The sequence below is a fragment of the Triticum urartu genome, chromosome 1 (genome assembly GCF_003073215.2).
Source record: "Triticum urartu cultivar G1812 chromosome 1, Tu2.1, whole genome shotgun sequence".
In the NCBI taxonomy this organism is placed as follows: domain Eukaryota; kingdom Viridiplantae; phylum Streptophyta; class Magnoliopsida; order Poales; family Poaceae; genus Triticum; species Triticum urartu.
In genome coordinates this window covers 220,462,525-220,483,248 of record NC_053022.1, presented here as the reverse complement: position 1 = coordinate 220,483,248, position 20,724 = coordinate 220,462,525, and positions in this window count along the sequence as shown.

Below are 20,724 nucleotides of genomic sequence, written 5' to 3'. Positions count from 1 at the left end.
CGCTTGTTGCTTGTATGCTCTGAATGATGGGTCATGTGACCCCTGTTTGTATTTTATGCTATGCGGCTCTTCTGGGCCTTTATCTATACGAGTTGCATTATGTTGTGATGCCATGTTGTCTAGCACATACATGCATGTTATGCGTACGTGTGACGTGTATTGCTATGTGTGGGATCCGACAATCTAGTTGTTTATCCTTGGCAGCCTCTCTTATGGGGAAATGTAGTCTAGTGCTTCCTTGAGCCATAGTAGTCCGCTACAACCCGGTTCACCGGAGTCCTGCTAGCCCAGCACTACTTCTCAGGGCACTTGACTGGCCGGCATGTGTTTCTTGTGTCTGTCCCTTCGGGGAAATGTCACGCGGTGACATCTGGAGTCCTGCCTAGCCTGCTACAGCCCGGGTTCCCGGAGTCCTGTTAGCCCAGTGCTATAGCCCGGATTCACACGCTGCTGACCACATGCTCGATGTGAATCATATATGCTTGTCCCCATAGGTTAGTGCCGCTTTGGGTTCACGACTAGCCATGTGGGCCTGGGTTCTCTGTCATATGGATGCTAGCGACACAATCATATGCGTGAGCCAAAAGGCACAAACGGTCCTGGGCCAAGGTAAGGCGACACCCGTGGGAATACCGTGCGTGAGGCCGCAAAGTGATATGTGGTGTTACCGGCTAGATCCATGTGACTTGGAATCGGGGTCCCAACAGCTTTGGTATCAGAGCCTGACTGCCTGTAGGATTTCCAAGCCAACCTGGTCGAAGTTGAGTCTAGAAATTCTTTGGCTATATAGGGGAATTGATTGTGGAAGGGAACGTAAGGCTCTTTTTACTCCTTATACATCATGCCTTCTGATCTGAGTCATCCTATCTTTCCTACGGGGTTAAGGAACTAGGCTTTCTCTTCTGTCTATTAGGATCACGTGTTACTACTCCGTAGTCTCTTAGGATTGGTTGATCTGAGTCATATCCCAGCTCGAGTACCTCCGGTGTAGCCCGTTTAGTAATATCTCAGCACCCTGAGTGATGATGTTGAGTATGGTGTTACCCTGTCTTTTGCAGAATGTCTCATTTTGAGCATTTTACTGCCGTTATGCTGCCGGAATTGTCCTAGGAGTTCAAGAGATATTATTTTCCTTGTACTATATTGTACATCCTTATGATGATGCTGAATCCATCCTTGTTTCCTTGGTTTCGTTGCCGGTTAACCGAAACTTTGTTGGCCGTAGCTGGAACCATGGAGATGGTAGGGATGAGGATCCTCCCGACCAGCCCTCGTTGGCAGAGTTCATGTTAGAGATGGAGAGGAACAAGCGTGAGTCTAACCGCTTGTTAGCACGTATTGAGGAGAACACCGCACCCCAGTGCAAGGAGTCAGCGACCATCTATGATTTCATTGGTCTGAAACCACCTACCTTCCATCATTCCATCAAACCACTCGATGCAGATGACTGGCTCCGTAGTATCACTATTAAGCTGTGTTCTGCGAATGTAGCTGAAGGTGACAAGGTCACCTATGTTTCATATCACTTGGAAGGTCCTACTAATCTTTGGTGGCAGAACTATGAGGCTATGCTTCCAGCTGGCCAGATAACCACCTGGAGAGATTTCATTGAGGCTTTTCGTGAGCATCTCATTCCTCAGGCTCTCATTGACCGCAAGAGAGAAGAGTTCTTTAGTTTCACCCAGAGTAAGATGGATATTGATGCTTATAGTAGAGAGTTTGAGAACCTTGCTCGCTATGCTACAGAAGAGGTGTCCACAGACGCCAAGAAGCAGGCTAGGTTCCAGAAGGGTCTCAATCCCAAGTTGCGTCGTGATGTCCACTTGCATCCTTGCAATACATTCCAGGCTCTTGTGAACAAGGCCATTAATGCAGAGATAGCTCAACTCACGTACCAGGAGTCTCGTAAGCAAACTCGTGATTTGGGTTCTTCCTCCGGTTCTTGCTCTCAGAAGCGCCGGATTTGGGTTCCGAACTCTGCTCTTCCACCCGGTTATACACCGAGGCCTTCTTATGTGGCGCCTCACCCAATTCAGTTACATGCTCCACCCAGGCCTATTGGTAGACCGCTTGTTAATGCGGGTCCACGTCCTTCTTCAGGGGCTTGCTTCACATGGGGAGAGCCAGGACACTATGCACGTGACTGCTCTCAAACCAATTATGCTCCACCCCAGCCTAAGAAGTCCGTTGGCCGTGGTAAGCCATCACGCAAGATGATCAGTGTCAAGTCAGCTCCCACTGAATGTGGACATGTGCATCACGTCTCAGCTAGAGACGCTCATGATGATCCAGATGTCGTTCTTGGTACACTCCTTGTCAATTGCCATCCAGGATCGGTTTTGTTCGATACTAGAGCATCTCATTCCTTCATTTCCGAAAGCTACGCTAACTTGCACAACATGTCATTTTGTGATATGCCTTCTCCACTAGTCATTCAAACCCCTGGATCCAAATGGCAAACTTCTAGTGTAAGCCATGGTAATTAAATCTTTGTTGATAGACCGGTATTCCTTGCATCACTTATAGCCCTCAAGTCTACAAATATCAACATCATCTTGGGTATGGACTGGATGAAAGCTCATTATGCCAAGATTGATTGTTACACCAGGTCTGTTCAGCTTACCCACCCATCTGGCAAGATAGTCACTGTTTCCACTAGAGTTGCAAAGCGCCAACTCTATTCTCTTAATGCAAACCCTCTTCCTCAACTTGAAGATATCCCGGTAGTCCGTGACTTTCCGGATGTCTTTCCTGAGGAACTGCCAGGTATTCCACCTGACAGAGATGTAGAGTTTGTCATAGATCTTATCCCAGGAACTGCCCCAATCTCTAGGAGACCTTACAAGATGGCACCCTTAGAACTAGCTGAGCTTAAGAAACAACTTGATGAGTCCTTGCAAAAGGGTTTCATCCGTCCCAGTTCTTCTCCTTGGGCTTGCCCCGTCATCTTTGTCAAGAAGAAGGATGGTACGGACCGGATGGTTGTAGATTATCGTCTCGTTAATTTGGTCACGATAAAGAACAAGTATCCACTCCCCAGGATCAACGACCTATATGATCAGCTCGCTGGATCCTCAGTCTTTTCCAAGATGGATTTGAGGTTAGGCTACCACCAAATCAAGATCAGAAACGGGGACATTCCTAAAATAGCTTTTGTCACTCGCTATGGCCAGTACGAGTACACCGTCATGTCCTTTGGTCTAACCAATGCTCCAGCTACATTCTCCCGCTTGATGAACTCGATATTCATGGAGTACTTAGATAAGTTCGTCGTGGTTTACCTCGATGATATCCTTATTTACTCGAAGAACGAGGAAGAGCATGCCGAACATCTTAGACTTCTGTTAGAAAAACTCAGAGAACACCGCCTTTATGCCAAGTTCTCCAAGTGCGAATTTTGGTTGCCAGAAGTGACCTATCTCGGCCACGTAATCTCTGGTAAGCGCATTGCTTTCAATCCCAAGAGAGTTCAGGCCGTTCTTGATTGGACTCCACCTGAAACGGTTAAGTAAGTTAGGAGTTTCCTTGGCCTAGCCAGTTATTGTCGCCGCTTCGTTGAGAACCTCTCCAAAGTGGCCAAACCTCTCACGGAACTTCTCAAGAAAGATAAAAAGTTTGAGTGGTCCCCACAGTGTGAGTATAGTTTTCAGGAACTGAAAAGACGCCTGACTTCTGCTCCCATACTCGTGCCACCGGATTTCACTAAAGACTTTGTTACCTACTGGGACGCCTCATGACGGGGACTAGGTTGCATTCTTATGCAAGATCGCCATGTGATTGCCTATGCATCTCGACAGATGCATCCACATGAGGAGAATGATCCTACACATGATCTAGAGATTGCAGCCGTAGTCTATGCACTTAAGACCTGGCGACATTACCTTCTTGGTAAGCATTGCAAGATTTACACCGATCACCAGAGTCTCAAGTATATCTTCACCCAACCAGATTTGAACCTTAGGCAAAGACGTTGGTTGGAGTTGATCTCAGATTACGATGTAGGGATTACCTACACCCCAGGCAAGGGAAATGTCATGGCTGATGCACTAAGTCGTAAGTCCTATTGCAACAATCTCATGTTGCAGCAGGGCCAACCACTTATCCATGAGGAATTATGTAAGCTCAACCTTCACCTTGCTCCTCACGGATTCCTATCAAACTTGGTGGCGAAACCTACCCTTGAGGATCAGATCATTACTGACCAGAAGTTTGATAAGAGGGTTATCCGCATCAAGAGAAACATTAAGAAGGGAGTTGGTGGATGTTTCTCTATGGATGGTCGAGGTGTTGTTTCCTTTGAGAATCGCTTGGTGGTTCCCAAGAATCAACATCTACAACAACGGATCCTTAAGGAGGCTCATGAATCTCCTCTCACGATTCATCCCGGTAGTACTAAGATGTATCAGGACCTGCGCCAGAGGTTCTGGTGGACTAGGATGAAGAGAGAAATTGCTCAGTTTATTGCTAACTGCGACGTTTGTCGTCGCGTTAAGGCAGAGCATCAATGGCCTCCTGGCACCCTTCAGCCTTTAGCTATTCTTGAGTGGAAATGGGATAAAGTTGGTATGGACTTCATCACCGGCTTTCCCAGGACCAAGAGAGGGAATAATGCTATCTTCATAGTCATTGATCGTCTTTCCAAAGTGGCTCACTTCCTACCTGTTCGAGAGAGTATCACCGCTAGTCATCTCGCTGACTTATATATTTCTCGAATAGTGACACTTCATGGTGTCCCACTGGAGATCAATTCAGACCATGGTAGTCTCTTCACTTCTCATTTCTGGGAGAGTTTCCAAACTGCCATGGGCACCCATCTTTCCTTCAGTACCGCTTTCCACCCTCAGTCAAGTGGTCAGGTGGAAAGGATCAACCAAATTCTTGAAGACATGCTTAGAGCTTGTGTTATCTCATTCGGTATGGATTGGGAGAAGTGTATTCCCTTCGCCGAGTTTGCTTATAACAACAGCTACCAATCCAGCCTCAAGAAAGCTCCTTTTGAGGTTCTGTATGGACGAAGATGTCGAACACCTTTGAACTGGTCAGAAACCGGTGAAAGACAATTCTTTGGACCGGACATGATCCAGGAGGCAGAAGAGCAAGCTCGCATCGTTCGTGAGAATTTGAAAACAGCCCAATCTCGTCAAAAGAGCCAGTATGACCGTAGTCATAAGGAAGTGGCTTATGAAGTTGGCGACAAGGCTTATCTTCGGGTTACTCCCTTGAAGGGTACCCATCATTTCGGTATCAAGGGCAAGTTGGCTCCTCGATACATTGGTCCTTTTCGCATTCTCGCTAAACAAGGAGAGGTTGCCTACCAGTTGGAACTACCCCCACATCTTTCTTGAGTTCATGATGTCTTCCACGTCTCCCAACTCAGGGTTGCTTCTCGGATCCCGTCCACGGAGTGGACCACGAAACGCTTGATCTCCAAGATAACCTCACTTATCGAGAGTACCCCGTCCGCATTCTGGATCAAGCAGAGCGTGTCACTCGACGTATTAACATCAAGTTTCTCAAGGTTCAGTGGTCTCATCATTCCGAGAGAGAAGCTACCTGGGAGCGTGAAGATCGTCTTCGATTTGAGTACCCCACTTTCTTTCCGCCGACTCCTGAATCTCGGGACGAGATTCTTCCAAGTGGGGGCGAGTTGTCACATCCCTAGTTCTGGTATGACCTAGGCTAGCCTTCATGTTTGCATCATGTTTAAATTTCATTTAAATTTGAAATGGGGATTTCTGAAACCCTCGGAATTCATTTCTAGAAATGAACCAGATAAAAATTGCTCCAAAAAGGTCTAAGAAAATGTTCATGTTGCTCTCTGAAAATATTGGTCAGAAGTAAAATTCAAGCAAATATTTTCAGGAGCTCATAAATATTTATTTTGGCCTTTTGGATTTAATGCAATAATTATTTGCATTGGATATATATATATGTTATATATATATATATATTATATGTCCAACAATTATGCTAGTTATGGAGGAACTCTGGAATAATACCATTAGCTCCTACAAAAATTGGCATAAGAAAATAAATTGGTTTAGTATTTTACTAAACCATAAACAAATGTCAGAAAAATAGAAAAGAAAAACAAAATGGAAAAACCTACCTGGACCTTACCTGCGGCCTGGCTCTATGCAGCCCAACTAGCTAGCCCGGCACATCCCGACCTCCCCTGTCGTCTTCCTCCTCTTGCCAGGAGGACGAAGGGCGCGTGGTCGCCGCGCGCGAGCACACGCCGGCCACCTCCTGCTTCCCTACTCGCCGCTGGAGGCGCCCGAGGGCGACACACACCCCCTTGAACACCTCTCACTCTCTCCCGACCTTTCCCCCCTCCTCTGCTCTCTTCCCCGCTCCTTCCCGAACGCTGCCGTCGCCGCCGCTCGCCGTTGTCACGCTCACCGCCTCTCCCTCGCCCTCTCGTCGTGCCCACGAGCTCCGCGGCGTTGCCCTGCATCGTCTTCCTCAGCCACGCAAGCTGGAGCGCCCCGCGGAGCCGCCATCATCGTCTTCTTCACCGCCGGCCGCCGTGGATCCCCACTGCCCGCACGTCGCCGTCCGGCCTTCCCCGAGCCCGCTTCGAAGCCTACTGCATCCTCTGTGAGCCACTGCGTCGATCCCCCCTCTCCCCTAGCTTGAATTCTTCCTCTAACACCGTCGCCGTCGCGGCCGAGAGCTCAGCTCCGCCGTTCATGTCACAGACGTGGACACTGTCACCTAGGGCCGCGACCGAGCACACCACCGTGCTCAGTGCAACGCCAGGAGGCCGTCGAGGCACTCCGCAGCCCCTCTCGAGCTCCGTAGCGCCGAACCCGCCGTTCCCGTAGCTCCGGTCGCCGCGTTCATCTTCGGCCACCCCACGGCCTCCCGCGTGTTCCACTGGATGCGCGTGAGCCTGGGCATCACGTAGGTAGTCTCCGTCGCGCGTTTGGTCGCCGGAAGGTGATTTCCGATGCCCTCCGCCGCGTCTGGCCTCGCTGACGTCGAGTCGCCGGCGGGTTTTGACCCGCTGACCGGGGTTTGACCTCCCCCTTGTGTCACTGACGCGTGGGCCACCCCCTGACATTTAGTTAGTATTAGTTTAACACTAATTAACCTAGGTTAGTTAGCTAGTTAGTCGCTGACCAGTGGGCCCGGCACCCACTAATCCTAATTAGACTAATTAAACCCCCTTTTAACTAACTGAGTCACTCACGTGTGGACCCCACACGTCAGGTTTGACTTGGTCAGCGCCATTGACCTGCTGACGTAAGCATGACGCTGTGCTAACGCAATATATCATTTTCTGGTATTAAAATAAATTAGGAAATTCCAGAAAATGATATAAACTTCAAAAATTCATAGAAATTCAACCGTAGCTCAGATTGAAATAATTTATATATGAAAAATGATCAGAAAAATTCAATCTATCCATCTGTACCATTTTCATGCATGACAAACGAACCTATACATGCTGTATATGAGGAAACACATGAATGGCATTTATAAAGGCTTATTTTGGAGTTGCATTTGAAACTTTGGTTCAAATGGACTTCATGCAAATGAATGCTAGATGCATTAACTCAAACAAACATCAGATACTCATGCCATGATCATGCATCATGTTGTTGCATATGCTTGTGTTTGATTTTCGACACCGTTCCTTCTCGATAGGTCCTGCTCCGGAGACCGATCCAGAGTACCTATCAGAGGAGCAGTATCCCCCTATTGATCTACCAGGCAAGCAAACCCCCTTGTTCATTCCGACACAATCCTACTCTCTCGCTCCTGCTCTCATTTATTCCATTAGGACAACAATGATTCAACTCCTATTTTATGCTGCGGTAGTTGAACCCAATCCTCTGCATGACATGTCATTGCCACAGTAAATAGTTAAAACCCACTAGCATGTGTAGGAGTTGATTGAGCCATGTTGTGTTCCTACCATGCATTGCCTGCTATTGCTTAGAGTATGTCGGGTCTGATTCATGGGGAATAAATTGGAGTGTTACGATATGTTCTGGTGTTGAGAGTTAAGCGTGTGAACATGATTTGGTAAAGGTAGTGGTGAGAGGCCATATAGGAGTACATGGTGGGTTGTCTCACTAGAACTGTCCTTAAGCACTGAGTTCCGTGTATGTTGTCCAATGACTAGCTACTACCACACATTGGAATGCTTAAGTGCCCCTCTCGACTTATTAGCCAACTTGATCTCTGTCCAGGAGTTGCAGTTAGTTTCTGGTGTTTGTAGGTAGTGTTAGTAGTCTACCAAGTGGCACCCGGCCAGGTGGGCTTGGGACAGACTAGGCATAGTGGCACGGTGTACCAAGTGGCACCCGGATGGTGGGCTTGGGAACCCTGCTCACATCGTTTGGGGTCGTGAGCGACACCCCGGCCGGATCTCCTTGCGGATGGAACCCGAATAGGTGATAAACCTGGATGAGAGACTTGTGTGGTTAGTCAGGTCGTGGTCGACACCCTCCCTAGGCTTCCGCTTGAAGGTTTCCGAGGTACATGACGTGTACATTGTGATAAGTGGTGAGAGCGTGTGTGAAGAAGTACACCCCTGCAGGGTTATCATGATCTATTCGAATAGCCGTGTCCTCGGTTATGGACTTCTTGGATGCTTACGTGGTACGTAGACAACTTGAAGTGGATACTCTAAAATGTTCAAGACAAGTGTGAGTGCTATGGATGGCTTTCTCGTAGGAAGACGAGGATGAATCCATAGTAGTGTATTGATGTGGTGATTAGTGGACTCGTGTGCGCTGCCTCACCTCAAAGAAGTTTCTCATTGTCGTAGAACAGGATAGCCACTGAGTCAAAGCTGGCTTGCTGCAACTAAACCCCACATTACCTTCCTGATACAAATGCATGTATGATAGGATCTGATGTAAGTCTTGCTGAGTACCTTTATACTCACGTTTGCTTTATTTATGTTTTGCAGGTGAGACATCTGTCTCACTAGTAGTACCACTTGGACTTCGACGAGTAGCTTGTTACCTCAGCTACGATCTTGTACCCTTGGGAGGGTATTGTAGATAGTCAGGATTCTCAACCTTTTTCTTTTGTAGTTGTCTGTACTCAGACATGTAATGCTTCCTCTTGTTGCTTGTATGCTCTGAATGATGGGTCATGTGACCCCTGTTTGTATTTTATGCTATATGGCTCTTCTGGGCCTTTATCTATATGAGTTGCATTATGTTGTGATGCCATGTTGTACAGCACATACTTGCATGTTATGCGTATGTGTGACGTGTATTGCTATGTGTGGGATCCGACAATCTAGTTGTTTATCCTTGGCAACCTCTCTTTTGGGGAAATGTAGTCTAGTGCTTCCTTGAGCCATAGTAGTCCGCTACAGCCCGGTTCACCGGAGTCCTACTAGCCCAACACTACTGCTCAGGGCAATTGACTGGCCGGCATGTGTTTCACTTCGCTCCTGTGTCTGTCCCTTCGGGGAAATGTCACGCGGTGGCATCCAGAGTCCAGCCTAGCCTGCTACAGCCCAGGTTCCCGGAGTCCTGTTAGCCCAGTGCTACAGCCCGGATTCACACGCTGCTGACCGACATGCTCGATGTGAATCATGTATGCATGTCCCCATAGGTTAGTGCCGCTTTGGGTTCATGACTAGCCATGTCGGCCCAGGTTCTTTGTCATATGGATGCTAGCGACACAATCATATACGTGAGCCAAAAGGCGCAAACGGTCCCGGGCCAGGGTAAGGCGACACCCGTGGGAATACCGTGCGTGAGGCCGCAAAGTGATATGAGGTGTTACCGGCTAGATCGATGTGACTTGGAATCGGGGTCCCGACACCCGCTGGCTCATCGTCTCACGCTCGTCGCGTTCCCATGGACGCATGGGCCGCGCTCCTCATGGCGTATGAGCTTCTGCGCTACCGCCCAGTCGACGACCTCTATAAGGACTGGCTTGACCGCATCGCCGAGCTTGTCCGCGCCACAGGCGGCTCCCCTGCGCCGTCCCACTCTCTGCCTCACCCTCCGCCAGCCACGGGCGACACAGCTCATGAAGCACCTCCACCACCTCTGCCCCAAGACGGCGCCCTAGCACCAAGGCACGCGGCTCCGCGGCGCGACCCCCAGCGCGCAGCGCCCCGCATGTGAAGAAAGAAGCTGCCAAGAAGTCCCCCGACCGCAAGCAAACACTCCGCCACTCCTCGCTCCGCCGCGCCAGGATCGTTTACTGCGGCAAGGCCCCGCGCCGCTTGCCATAGCGGCGCACGGGCGCCAAGACCAAGCTCCACCTCCAAGGCGGGCACCGGTGACCACGGCCGGCTGCCGCGTCTTCACCCCCGAGCCGCGCAGCGTCACCTGGTCGGGCAAGTTCAAGCCAGATCTGCCTCCTCGCTATGATGGCAACCTCGACCCCGCGGAGTTCCTTCCACTCTACGGGCTAAGCATCAAGGCAGTCAATGGCGACGAGAAAGTCATGGTGAATTGGTTTCCCATGGCTCTCAAGGATGTCCCTCGCTCCTGGCTCCTGAACCTGCCTCCAGGCTCAATTTCCTCCTGGGACGAGATGCGCAACCGCTTCATTGCCAACTTCCAGGGCACTCGCGACCGCCCCCCGGTCGCGGGTGACCTGCGCCGCATCAAGCAACAACAAGGAGAGACCCCAGAAGTACATTCAGCGCTTCAACAGCGCGCGAATCAAAATCCCCAAGGTGACCGACGAGGCCATCATCTCAGCGTTCTCTGATGGTGTCCGTGATGTCAAGATGAAGGAGGAGCTCGCCATCCATGAGGAGTTGTGCATGACCCTGGAGCTGTTCAACATTGCGACCAAGTGTGCAAGAGCTGAGGAGGGGCGCCTCTCCCTCCTCGAGCTCCCTGCTACGGACCCAGAGGAGAAGAAGACCAAGGCCAAGGATGTGAAGCACAAGGGAGCAGCTGTGCTCGTGGCAGAGCTAGACACCAAGCGAGGCAGAGACCAGCCCGAGTCATCCAAGGGCAGCCGACTGTTCTGCGCCCTCCATAACCAGCATACCCACAACACCAGTGACTGACAAGAGCTCAAAGCCATTCGAGAAGGACGCTTCGGTCGACGCCCCGAGCGCAGTGACCGGGGCTACGGCCGAGGTGGAGGACGTGGTGGCAGATGCTGGGACGACCGTGGCCCGCACCAGGAGTGGCACGACCGGCCTCGTGAGGACCGCTGACAGGATCAGCCTCGCGAGGGCGCCTGGAGGGACCAGCCTCGTGAGGCTCGTCCTCAAGGCAACACTGGCCTCCCTCCATTACCGCCACCACCCAAAAGGAATGAGGACCACCATCAAGATGAGGGGGCTGGGGGCTTCCAGGAGCCACGCGTAATCGCCTGCATCTTGGGCGGAGCTCAAGCCCTAGTCTTGCAGCGTATCTTCAATCATTTTTCCCATGAAGTGAATGCAGTTCTCCCCAAGCTCGAGGCCACATGCCCGCTCAGATGGTCCACGTGCCCCATCATGTTCAGTTCGGCAGATCAGCTCAAGTGTGCGGCTACTGCAGGCGTCCTCCCAATGCTCTGTTCACCAGTCATCAGCAACGTGCATGTTACCAAGACCCTCATCGACGGCAGCGCAGGGCTCAATGTCTTGTCCGTCGACACGTTCGACAACCTCCAAGTGCCATATGACCAGCTTCAGCCTACCAAGCCTTTCTCAGGAGTGACCGACGGCTCTACTACCCCGATCGGGCAGGTCCGCCTCCCTGTGACCTTCAGCACGCGCGACAACTACCGCACGGAGCTCATCGACTTCGACGTCGCCTACATCCACCTGCCATACAACGCCATCCTCGGGTATCCAGCCCTGGCCAAGTTCATGGCAGTGACCCGTCACGGCTAAAATGTCCTCAAGATGCCGGTGAGCAGCGGAATCATCACGGTCCCGTGCGAAGAAAGAGACACGGTGTGCTCCCTCGAGCGTGCCTTCCAAGCTGCAGCAATCGACGACCCCGACAGCCAGGGAGAACGCCCTCCTGAGGTCACCCCCAGGAAGAAGAAGTTGCGTCACGCAGGGCCTCAGGCAAGCGGCGCCTCGTTAGGATCGGCGCCCGCGCCTGGGGCGCCTCCCTCCATCGCATAGGGAAACGCGCCCATCACCCCTCTCGGGCAGGGCTCGGGGGCTCTCTTCTGGAGGGCCTCAGACTTTGCCAGCATCACGAGGGGGGCGCTTAGGCACCACTTGGAGGCATGCTTCGTGGCATGTTTCCCTCAGGAGAGCACAGGGCAAGGAGTGCCCGCCGCTCAGGAGTTCATCACCAAGACCACTTAGGAACTGCAAGACGTGAGGGCCATGCGCGGCAGCCGCCGCTCACCAGGCGCAGCTCCCCATCCAGGTGAGGATGTCGGGCTGCACATCTGCACCGAGGTCCCAGGACTCAATCGCGCCGCCTCTCAGGAGCTTCTCTGGCCTTTGTGTGTGGGACGCTGCAAGGGCCCACCTCACAGCTACGTTCGCGTGCCCTTTGGCCTGCATAGTGTGGCGGCCGCCTGTCAGCGCAATCTGCAGAGCATCCTAGCGGCTCAGGAGGCCAGGAACTATGTTGTGCTGACGGAGATGAAGACGGTCCTCAAGTTACCCCCTGGACCCCTAGGGCCTCCTGAGGCCCAGGGCCCGGTGGCTCATGAGGGGCAGTCCCTTCACCGCACGCCTTCAGCTACCCCAACTCTCCTTCATCAACAGGACCAGGTGACATTTTCCAAATTCATTCAGCTAGGAGTACCCCCAGGGCTGCATCATTCCCAGGCCACGTGGGTCCGTCCCTATGGCATGTATCTTTCCTTTTATGTCTTTAGCTTACCCTGTTGGGGGCACCCCTCGGGCTGCGTCATCCCCAAGCCACTCAGGCCGGACCGGGTGGCATGCATCTTCCCTGCATTTACCTGAGCTAGGTTGCTTTCCATGCTTAATCTATCTATGACTATCACCAACTTGATTGTCACCCACCATGGGAGCCGCGCGTCGGCCGCCTTTCTTCTGGACCCTTCGCGTTGTCTAACCATTTCGCAGGACCAAGACAGCGAACAAGAATCAAGACCAGGCATAGCCCGCCTTGAGGTAGGGCCTCATGAGTCCCGCGTGGGCTCACGAGTGCTCAGATACACCTCGTCTAGCCCTGCCATGCAAGCCGCGTGCCAGAGCGGGGCTGTACACGCCCCGGGGGCTCTCCGCAGTAGGGAGTCCCCACTCACGCACCAGAAGCAAATCAGCAATCACCATGGCGACTGGTGCCCTTCCTTGCGCTAGCTTGTAGGAACTTCATGAGGGCCACAGCAGGTGGTACTGCAGACTCTCTCTCTTCTCTCATGCGATTCGCTTGCGCGTTAAAAGGGGGCTCCTGAGCATCACTCGTCAGGAGCTCTTACTGGCTCTCCAGCCCTCACCCCCTGGCCTTGACCAGGGCACGCGACCTGGCATACCAGCGGCGGCTGAGCTCGCTCGAGGGCCGGGACCTGAGGACGCAGAGCACCAAGAAGGACATGGAGGGGAGGGGGAGGCCCGCACGAGCCAGACCTAGCCACACCATAGCAACCACATACAAGTCCGGCCCGACTCGAGGAGCCGACCCCGTACAGCCAAGATAAGTTCTCGCTCTGGACCCACCAGTCGCCCGCAGCACGAGATCCTTCTCACTCCCTTTGCTGCCCTGTTGCGGCAACGTCTTCTCCCTTTCCCATCCTAAGGAAGATGCTTGCGCGCTAAAGGGGACCTCTTGAGCATCGCGCCTTAGGAGCTCTTACTGGACCTCAGGCCGCCCACCTCCTCGCCTTGACCACGGCACGCGACCTGGCATACCAGCGACAACTGCAGCCTGCCTGGGGACTAGGACCTGTCAGCGTAGAGCACCAGGCTGCCGCATGATTGGAAAGGGGAGGCCGAGCCTTGGCAGGATGTGCGCACACAAATCTTCATAATGAGGGTTATATTGACAGAAGGCATTACAGACGCTTTACACACACCCGCGGGGTCCGTTTCTTGATTCCTCGCAAGGAACAAAAGGGAAGGAATTCCTAGGGGTTCTATCTACGCGCACCAGGTGTCGCCGACACCATCATCAATAGTGGGCCACGTGAGGCCGGCGCCAACCCCATCCAGATCAGCGGCGACGACGGCTAGACGCCGCGGCCCTGCTCCGGGCTCAGCGAGAGCTCAGGGGCACGTAACTGTCATCGCTCGTCTCCAGGGACTCCAAGAGCTCAGGAGAGTCGCTGGACCACCAGGAGTCGCCGTTGTCACTGGAGGAGCTACAGCCGAGACCGGTGGCGGGCCCCGTGCCTGCCGCAGCATCGTCCTGGCGACCTCCTTCGGGGCAGCACTCCAGGTGGCGGCCTTCCTCGTCGAAGACCTTGAAGGACAGCATGGAGGCGCCGTCATACTCGAAGTGGATCATGAGGGCGCCCTCCGTACGGCAGACCCGGGCGATCTCACCCTAGCCGCAGGTCATGAAGATCTTCCCGGAGGCAACAGTTCCAATCTCCGCTCCAGTCGCTGGGGCGTCGTAGTCGGCATGCTGCAGCTAAAGTTCGCAAAGGCACCTCGGTGGCATCTCGGCGGCGAAGAACAACGGGAGGCATATCCAGGTACTCGGGGGCATCGCCGCCCACAACACGAACTCGCACAAAGAGTCCGCAGCGTGAACCCCTGGGGCGACGGCATGCGCCTCTGTGGCACGGCGGCCGCGGCCCTAGCACGGGCGGCGCCGCTCACCGTTCCTCCCTCTGTAATCGTCGACGTGAGCGTATAAGGGCAGCGGGTACCCAGTAGGCGGCCTCTCATACCAAGGCCGCGACACCACCGGCCTCACGACTACCTCGCGGCGATGAGACCTCCTTTTCTTCTGCGGGAGCAGCTCAGGCACATTGAGGGGAGCCTTGCCCTTCTCTGCGGCCGAGAACCTCCGGATCGGCGCCATGTCTACACAAGCAAGGAGTGGAGCAAGGAAGAAGAAGAAGCAGGAAAGGCAGAGGAAGGATGGGCGACGGGGGCTCCCCCCTCCCATTTATACCAGGAGAAGGCCAACCAACACCCCACACGATCACAGGTAATGATGGTTTTCCTTGCATGTCGCAGGGACTTGTCACGTCGGGCAGTTGCCAAGGCAGCGTGGGGAAGCGGAGACACCCACGTCCAATCAACCGCCACGCGTCGACCAAGGCCGCGGGCTATTGGGGCTCGCGGCGCTCCAAACTTGACCCTTGGCTATGCCTCGAAGCCAAGCCCGAGCACGCCTTGGGCCCGAGGGCTAATGTCGGCGTTCTGGGAAGGGGGGTCCCTAGACTTGACTGCCTGCGGCCCACGGCGTGGCTTTGCTAGCAGGCCTGTACGGCCCATCTTCATCAACAAGGAATCAACACCCTCGCGAGGGGCCAAGCCTCACGGGGCGGACGACACAAGACCTCCTCAGGAGCGGCCTCGCCAGGCTGGCTCATGAGGGGTGGAGAGTTCAAGGTCGGGCAAACCTCGCGAGGTTCTCGTGACGTAAGCCATGACGATCGAGAACAGGCGGGCGCCAGCGCGCGCAGCATCCTTGTTTCCTCTTTGGTACCAAGGGGGCAAGCACAGGCACGGAGTACCGAGGCATCAAGCAAAGGTTTCCATATTTGTGCAAGGAGACCAATACCAGAAGGACGGCAAGATGGAGGTCACCATGGAGCCCAGGACGGCGTCACCACCAGAGCCTTTGGCAGGCGAAGACTGCCTTTTGTCAGGATAGCTTGTACTAGCTGTCCCCTTTCAAATTGGCCATTGTTGGCTCCCTTCCCGCTCAATATTTGGGGAGAGGACTAGGGCCTCTATAAATAGGACAGGCCACCATCATAGGCGGGGACAGATCGTCAAGATCATCCTCAACCACACAAATTCACCAAGCACAAGAACACCACAACCTCAGGAGGTTGTTCATCCCCTTGTACTGTTCGTCTTCAGCCCAAGAGGCAATCCACCACCACACTGGAGTAGGGTATTACACCACAACGGTGGCCCGAACCAGTATAAATCTTGTGTCCTTTGTGTTGTGAGTTCGTCGAGTTAGTTCGTGAGATCTTAGCTAAGTTACGACGTGACTCGATAGGGGGGGAGATCTTCGCGCCACCCCAGTGTTCGAACCTTCAGGTTTTTGCCAGAACCCGTGATCCGACAAGAAGAAGATCGCGATGGCATCCCTTGAGTTCCAAGACTATGTCCTCATTTGGTGGGAACAAGTCGTTGAGCGCCGTGAGGCAAGAGGTGAACCACCTATCACTACTTGGGCGCAAATGAAGGATGTCATGAGAGCACGTTGCGTGCCTACATACTACAACTGTGACCTCTTCAACAAACTCCAACTACTCAAGAAAGGAACCAAGAGCGTTGAAGAGGACTACAAGGAGATGGAGATTGCAATGATACGAGCCAATGCCACGGAAGATGATGAGCAAACTATGGCACGTTTCTTGAATGGACTCAATCATCCTATCAAGAAGATCGCTGACTTCAACCATACTCGAACCTCATCGAGCTAGTGCATCAAGCTACCAAGCGGAACGTCAAGTGCAAGAAGACTTCAAGTATGCCAAGTTCTCATCCAAGCCATACGGCTTCTCCAACAACCTAGCTTCAACGACTCCAACACCTTCTACATCAACAAAGCGTTCTACAAGAAACGTCGACAAATCGAGTTACAAGAAAGCTTCGTCAACCCCAAGTCATCCTCCTACAACGAGCAACTTCAAGCCGAGAGCTTCATCATCATCTACCGCAACCGATGAGACCGTCAAGACAAGTTCCTTCAAATGCTTCACATGCAGAGGCCGAGGCCACAAGTCCTTTGAGTGCACCAACAAGCGGACCATGATCCTCAACGACAATAGCACTTATGACTCAATGAGCGAAGGAGAAACTGAAGCACTTGCGCAAGTCGCCATGCACCGGCAAGTGAACGATGAAGAGGAACAAGTCTTTTGCGATGAAGATTCAAGTCCCCCTCTAGTTGTCTCCAAGGTCTTGACTCTTCAACATCACCAATAAGAAGACCAAAGATGCCATATCTTCCACACCAAGGCTGGCATCAACGGAAGGTCTGTCAAGGTCATCATCGATGGAGGGAGTTGTCATAACCTTGCAAGTGAAGAACTTTGCTCCAAGCTCCAATTTCCCAAGACAAAGCACCCACATCCCTACAAAGTTCAATGGCTTAGAGACTCCGGCACTATCCAAGTCAAGCATCGAGTACAAGTCTCCTTCAAAATTGGTGCCTACGCAAACACTTTTGAGTGTGATATCATTCCAATGACCGTTTTACCACCTTCTTCTTGGACGCCCATGGCAATTTGATAGAGGTGTCATCCACAACGGCCGAATGAACCACTACACCTTCAAGATGAAAGGAAAGGAGTACGTACTTCGCCCTATGTCTCCAAGCCAAGTGATCGCCGACAAGAAAGCCACCCATCGTGGAGAGAATAGTGAGAGAGCGAACCACCAAAAAGAGAGTGAGCGCCACAAGACCAAATTGAGTGCCTCCACGATGAGTGAAAAGAAGAATTTAGTTATATTTGCCACCAAAAGTGAGATAAGAGGAGTGTATGAGAACCCATCTAGTGTCCTACATTATGTGCTTTTGTGCAAGAACGACACTCCAAAATCTAACACCTCTCACGCTCTACCTTTAGTGTTGTCTTCTCTTTTGCAGGAATTGCAAGATGTTTACCCCGACGAGTACCTCCGGGACTACCTCCACTACGAGGCATCGAGCACCGCATCGACCTCATCCCCGGAGCACCTCTTCCGAACAAAGCTCCCTACCAAGTCAACCCCGAAGAAACCAAAGAAATACAAAGGCAAGTAAAGCATCTCATAGACCATGGATATGTGCGTGAAAGTTTGAGTCCTTATGCCATTCCGGTCATTCTTGTGCCAAAACGAGACGGTAGCTTTCGCATGTGCTCCGATTGTAGACCTATCAATGCTATCACCGTTCGCTATAGGTATCCCATTCCACGCCTTGATGATATGCTTGATGAACTTAGTGGTGCCACTACCTTTTCAAAAATTGATCTTAAAAGTGGTTACTATCAAATCCGCATACAAGAGGGTGATGAATGGAAAACCTCTTTCAAAACAAAGTTTGGTTTGTATGAGTGGTTAGTCATGCCTATGGGTCTATCGGAAGCACCGGGTATTTTCATGTGTCTTATGAATCATGTCTTTCGTCCTTACATTGGTGAGTTTGTTGTTGTGTACTTCGATGATATCCTTGTTTACATCAAATCTCTTAAAGATCATGTCACCCATGTCCGAACCATTTTGCAAACTCTTCGAAAAGAGCGTCTCTATGCTAACATGGAAAAGTGCCTTTTTGGCGTTGATAAGCTCATTTTCTTGGGTTTTGTTGTTTCCTCTAAGGGTGTTCATGTTAATGACTCTAAGATCAATGCTATTAAAACTTGGCCACAACCAACCAACTTGCACCAAGTTGTAGCTTCCTTGGTCTAGCCGGTTTCTACCGTAGATTTTTGTAGGACTTTAGCGCCATTGCTTCACCATTGCATGCCTTGAGCAAGAAAATGCTCTTTTTGTTTGGGGAACATCCCAAGACACCGCTTTCAATGAGCTTAAGAATTTGCTTACACATGCTCCCGTGCTTGCATTACCAAACTTTGACAAGCTCTTTTAGATCCATTGCAATGCTAGTAGTAATGGCATAGGACACTACTAGGAAAAGGGCTATAGATGATATGGCCACTAATGGCGCACCAGAAACGTGGTGCGCCACTACTATATAGTAATGGCGCACCAGACCCATGGTGCGCCACTACTAACATATTTTTTTAATTTTTCCAGAAATACTAATGGTGCACCAGGTCACAGTGCGCCATTACTAGTTTAACTAGTAATCGTGCACCTACCACACAGTGCGCCACTACTATATTTTTTTGCAAAACTACTATCATTTTTATTTTTCGAACTCATGAATATTTTAAAATTTAATTCATGGGCACTTTTTGAATTCATGAATATTTTTTCAAATTTGATGATATTTTTTCATATTCAATATGAAAAAATATTGAATATTCATGAGGACACTCGATCTCGATCCCCCTCCATCTCGATCGCTATCCCCCTCGCCAGATCCCCCTCGCCGCCGAGCACCCCCACATCCTCCCCCGCTCCACCGCCGCCGATGACCCCCCACACCCTCTCCCGCTCCGCCGCCGCTGACGACCCACCGCACCCTCCCCCGCTCCACCGCCGCCGCCGACCCCCCGCACCCTGCCCCGCTCCACCGTCACAAATGAATGCAACTAAAAATCCAAAAAAAACAAATTTGATTATATTTTCAAATAACAAATTGGATGATATTTTCAAATAACAAATTTAATGAACGCAATAAAACATAATAATAAAAAAATTACTTATGGCGCACCGCTGGCTGGTGCGCCATTGCTATGCTAAAAAAAGTTACTTATGGCGCACCGCTGGTGGATGCGCCATTGCTATCTCAAAAAAACTTACTTATGGCGCACCGCTAGGTGGTGCGCCATTGCTATACCTCCCCCGACTAAAATCTCGGCGCCAATCCCCGGCCGATCCCATCTCACATCTCTCAGCCCCTGCGCGCCGCCGCCCCGACGACACACGACGCCGCCGCCCCTACATGCGTCGCCGCCCCCGCGCCCCCCACCACTACAGCTCCTCCGCCGCCCACCGGACAACAAGCTGCCACGGCCCCCAACCATCCTGCCGCCGATGACCGCATGAAGTGCAGGACGACGACCGCTGCCGACCCGCAACCGTCCCGCCACCGCCCGTAAGCCCCCCCCCCTCCCCCGCCCCCCCCCGCCCGTAAGCCCCCGCCCCCCTCTCTGCTCCTCCCTCCTTGCCCTCTCCCTCTCTGCTCGATCCCCACTATATCCTTAGTAGAATTGGAGCTTTGTAGTTTACTAGTCTATCAGCCCTTTCTTGAAAAAATAAATTATAAAGTGAATTTCATCAATCATGTGCTCACAGATTGTGATTCATGTGCTCACAGAAAAATTAATAATCAAAATCAAATTACAATAGGGAGTTCCAGGTTTTGACCCCATGATACATGCTACATCCTGGGATTATTCCTCTTCTGAACAAACCATCATGTAGCATTTTCTAATCCTATTATGTTTACAGAAACCACACATTTTGTTTCTAGATATGAAATGTCCTGTCATTTCCTCGCCTTTTTGCTCCAGATGATTACAATGCTCTTCACGCTGTAGTTGAGTGCCATGCCCGCTGTAGAACTCTGAACATTTTTACTGATAACCTCTAAACAAGTTCCGATCTCAGAAACTTCATGAGTATATTCTATAAGATACTAATATTCTATAAGATATATTCTTTTTTTCAAGTTCTTTCCTCATAGTTCTTCCACATTCATGGAACATATCAGGTAAATTTCAGCTACTCCAGCCGTTCCTCCGGTTGCCTCCCTCCTCTCCACACTCAAGACAGGACGACCGACGGTCGACTCCCTCCGTTGCTGAACAGGACGTTGGTAATATGAACTCTCTCTTCTTCTCTCTGTTTACCAATTCTACTATTATATAGAAACATCTTTATGTGATATGTCAACTTGTGAAGTTTGTGAACTACAAGAATTAGAAAGATTAGGGAAAGGAACTAGTTGATAAGAGGGATGCATGAGAAGCTAGCTACACTGCCATGAACTTTGTTTTTCATTTTGACAAACACTCTTGTTAACATCAGGAATTAAAAATGCAGCA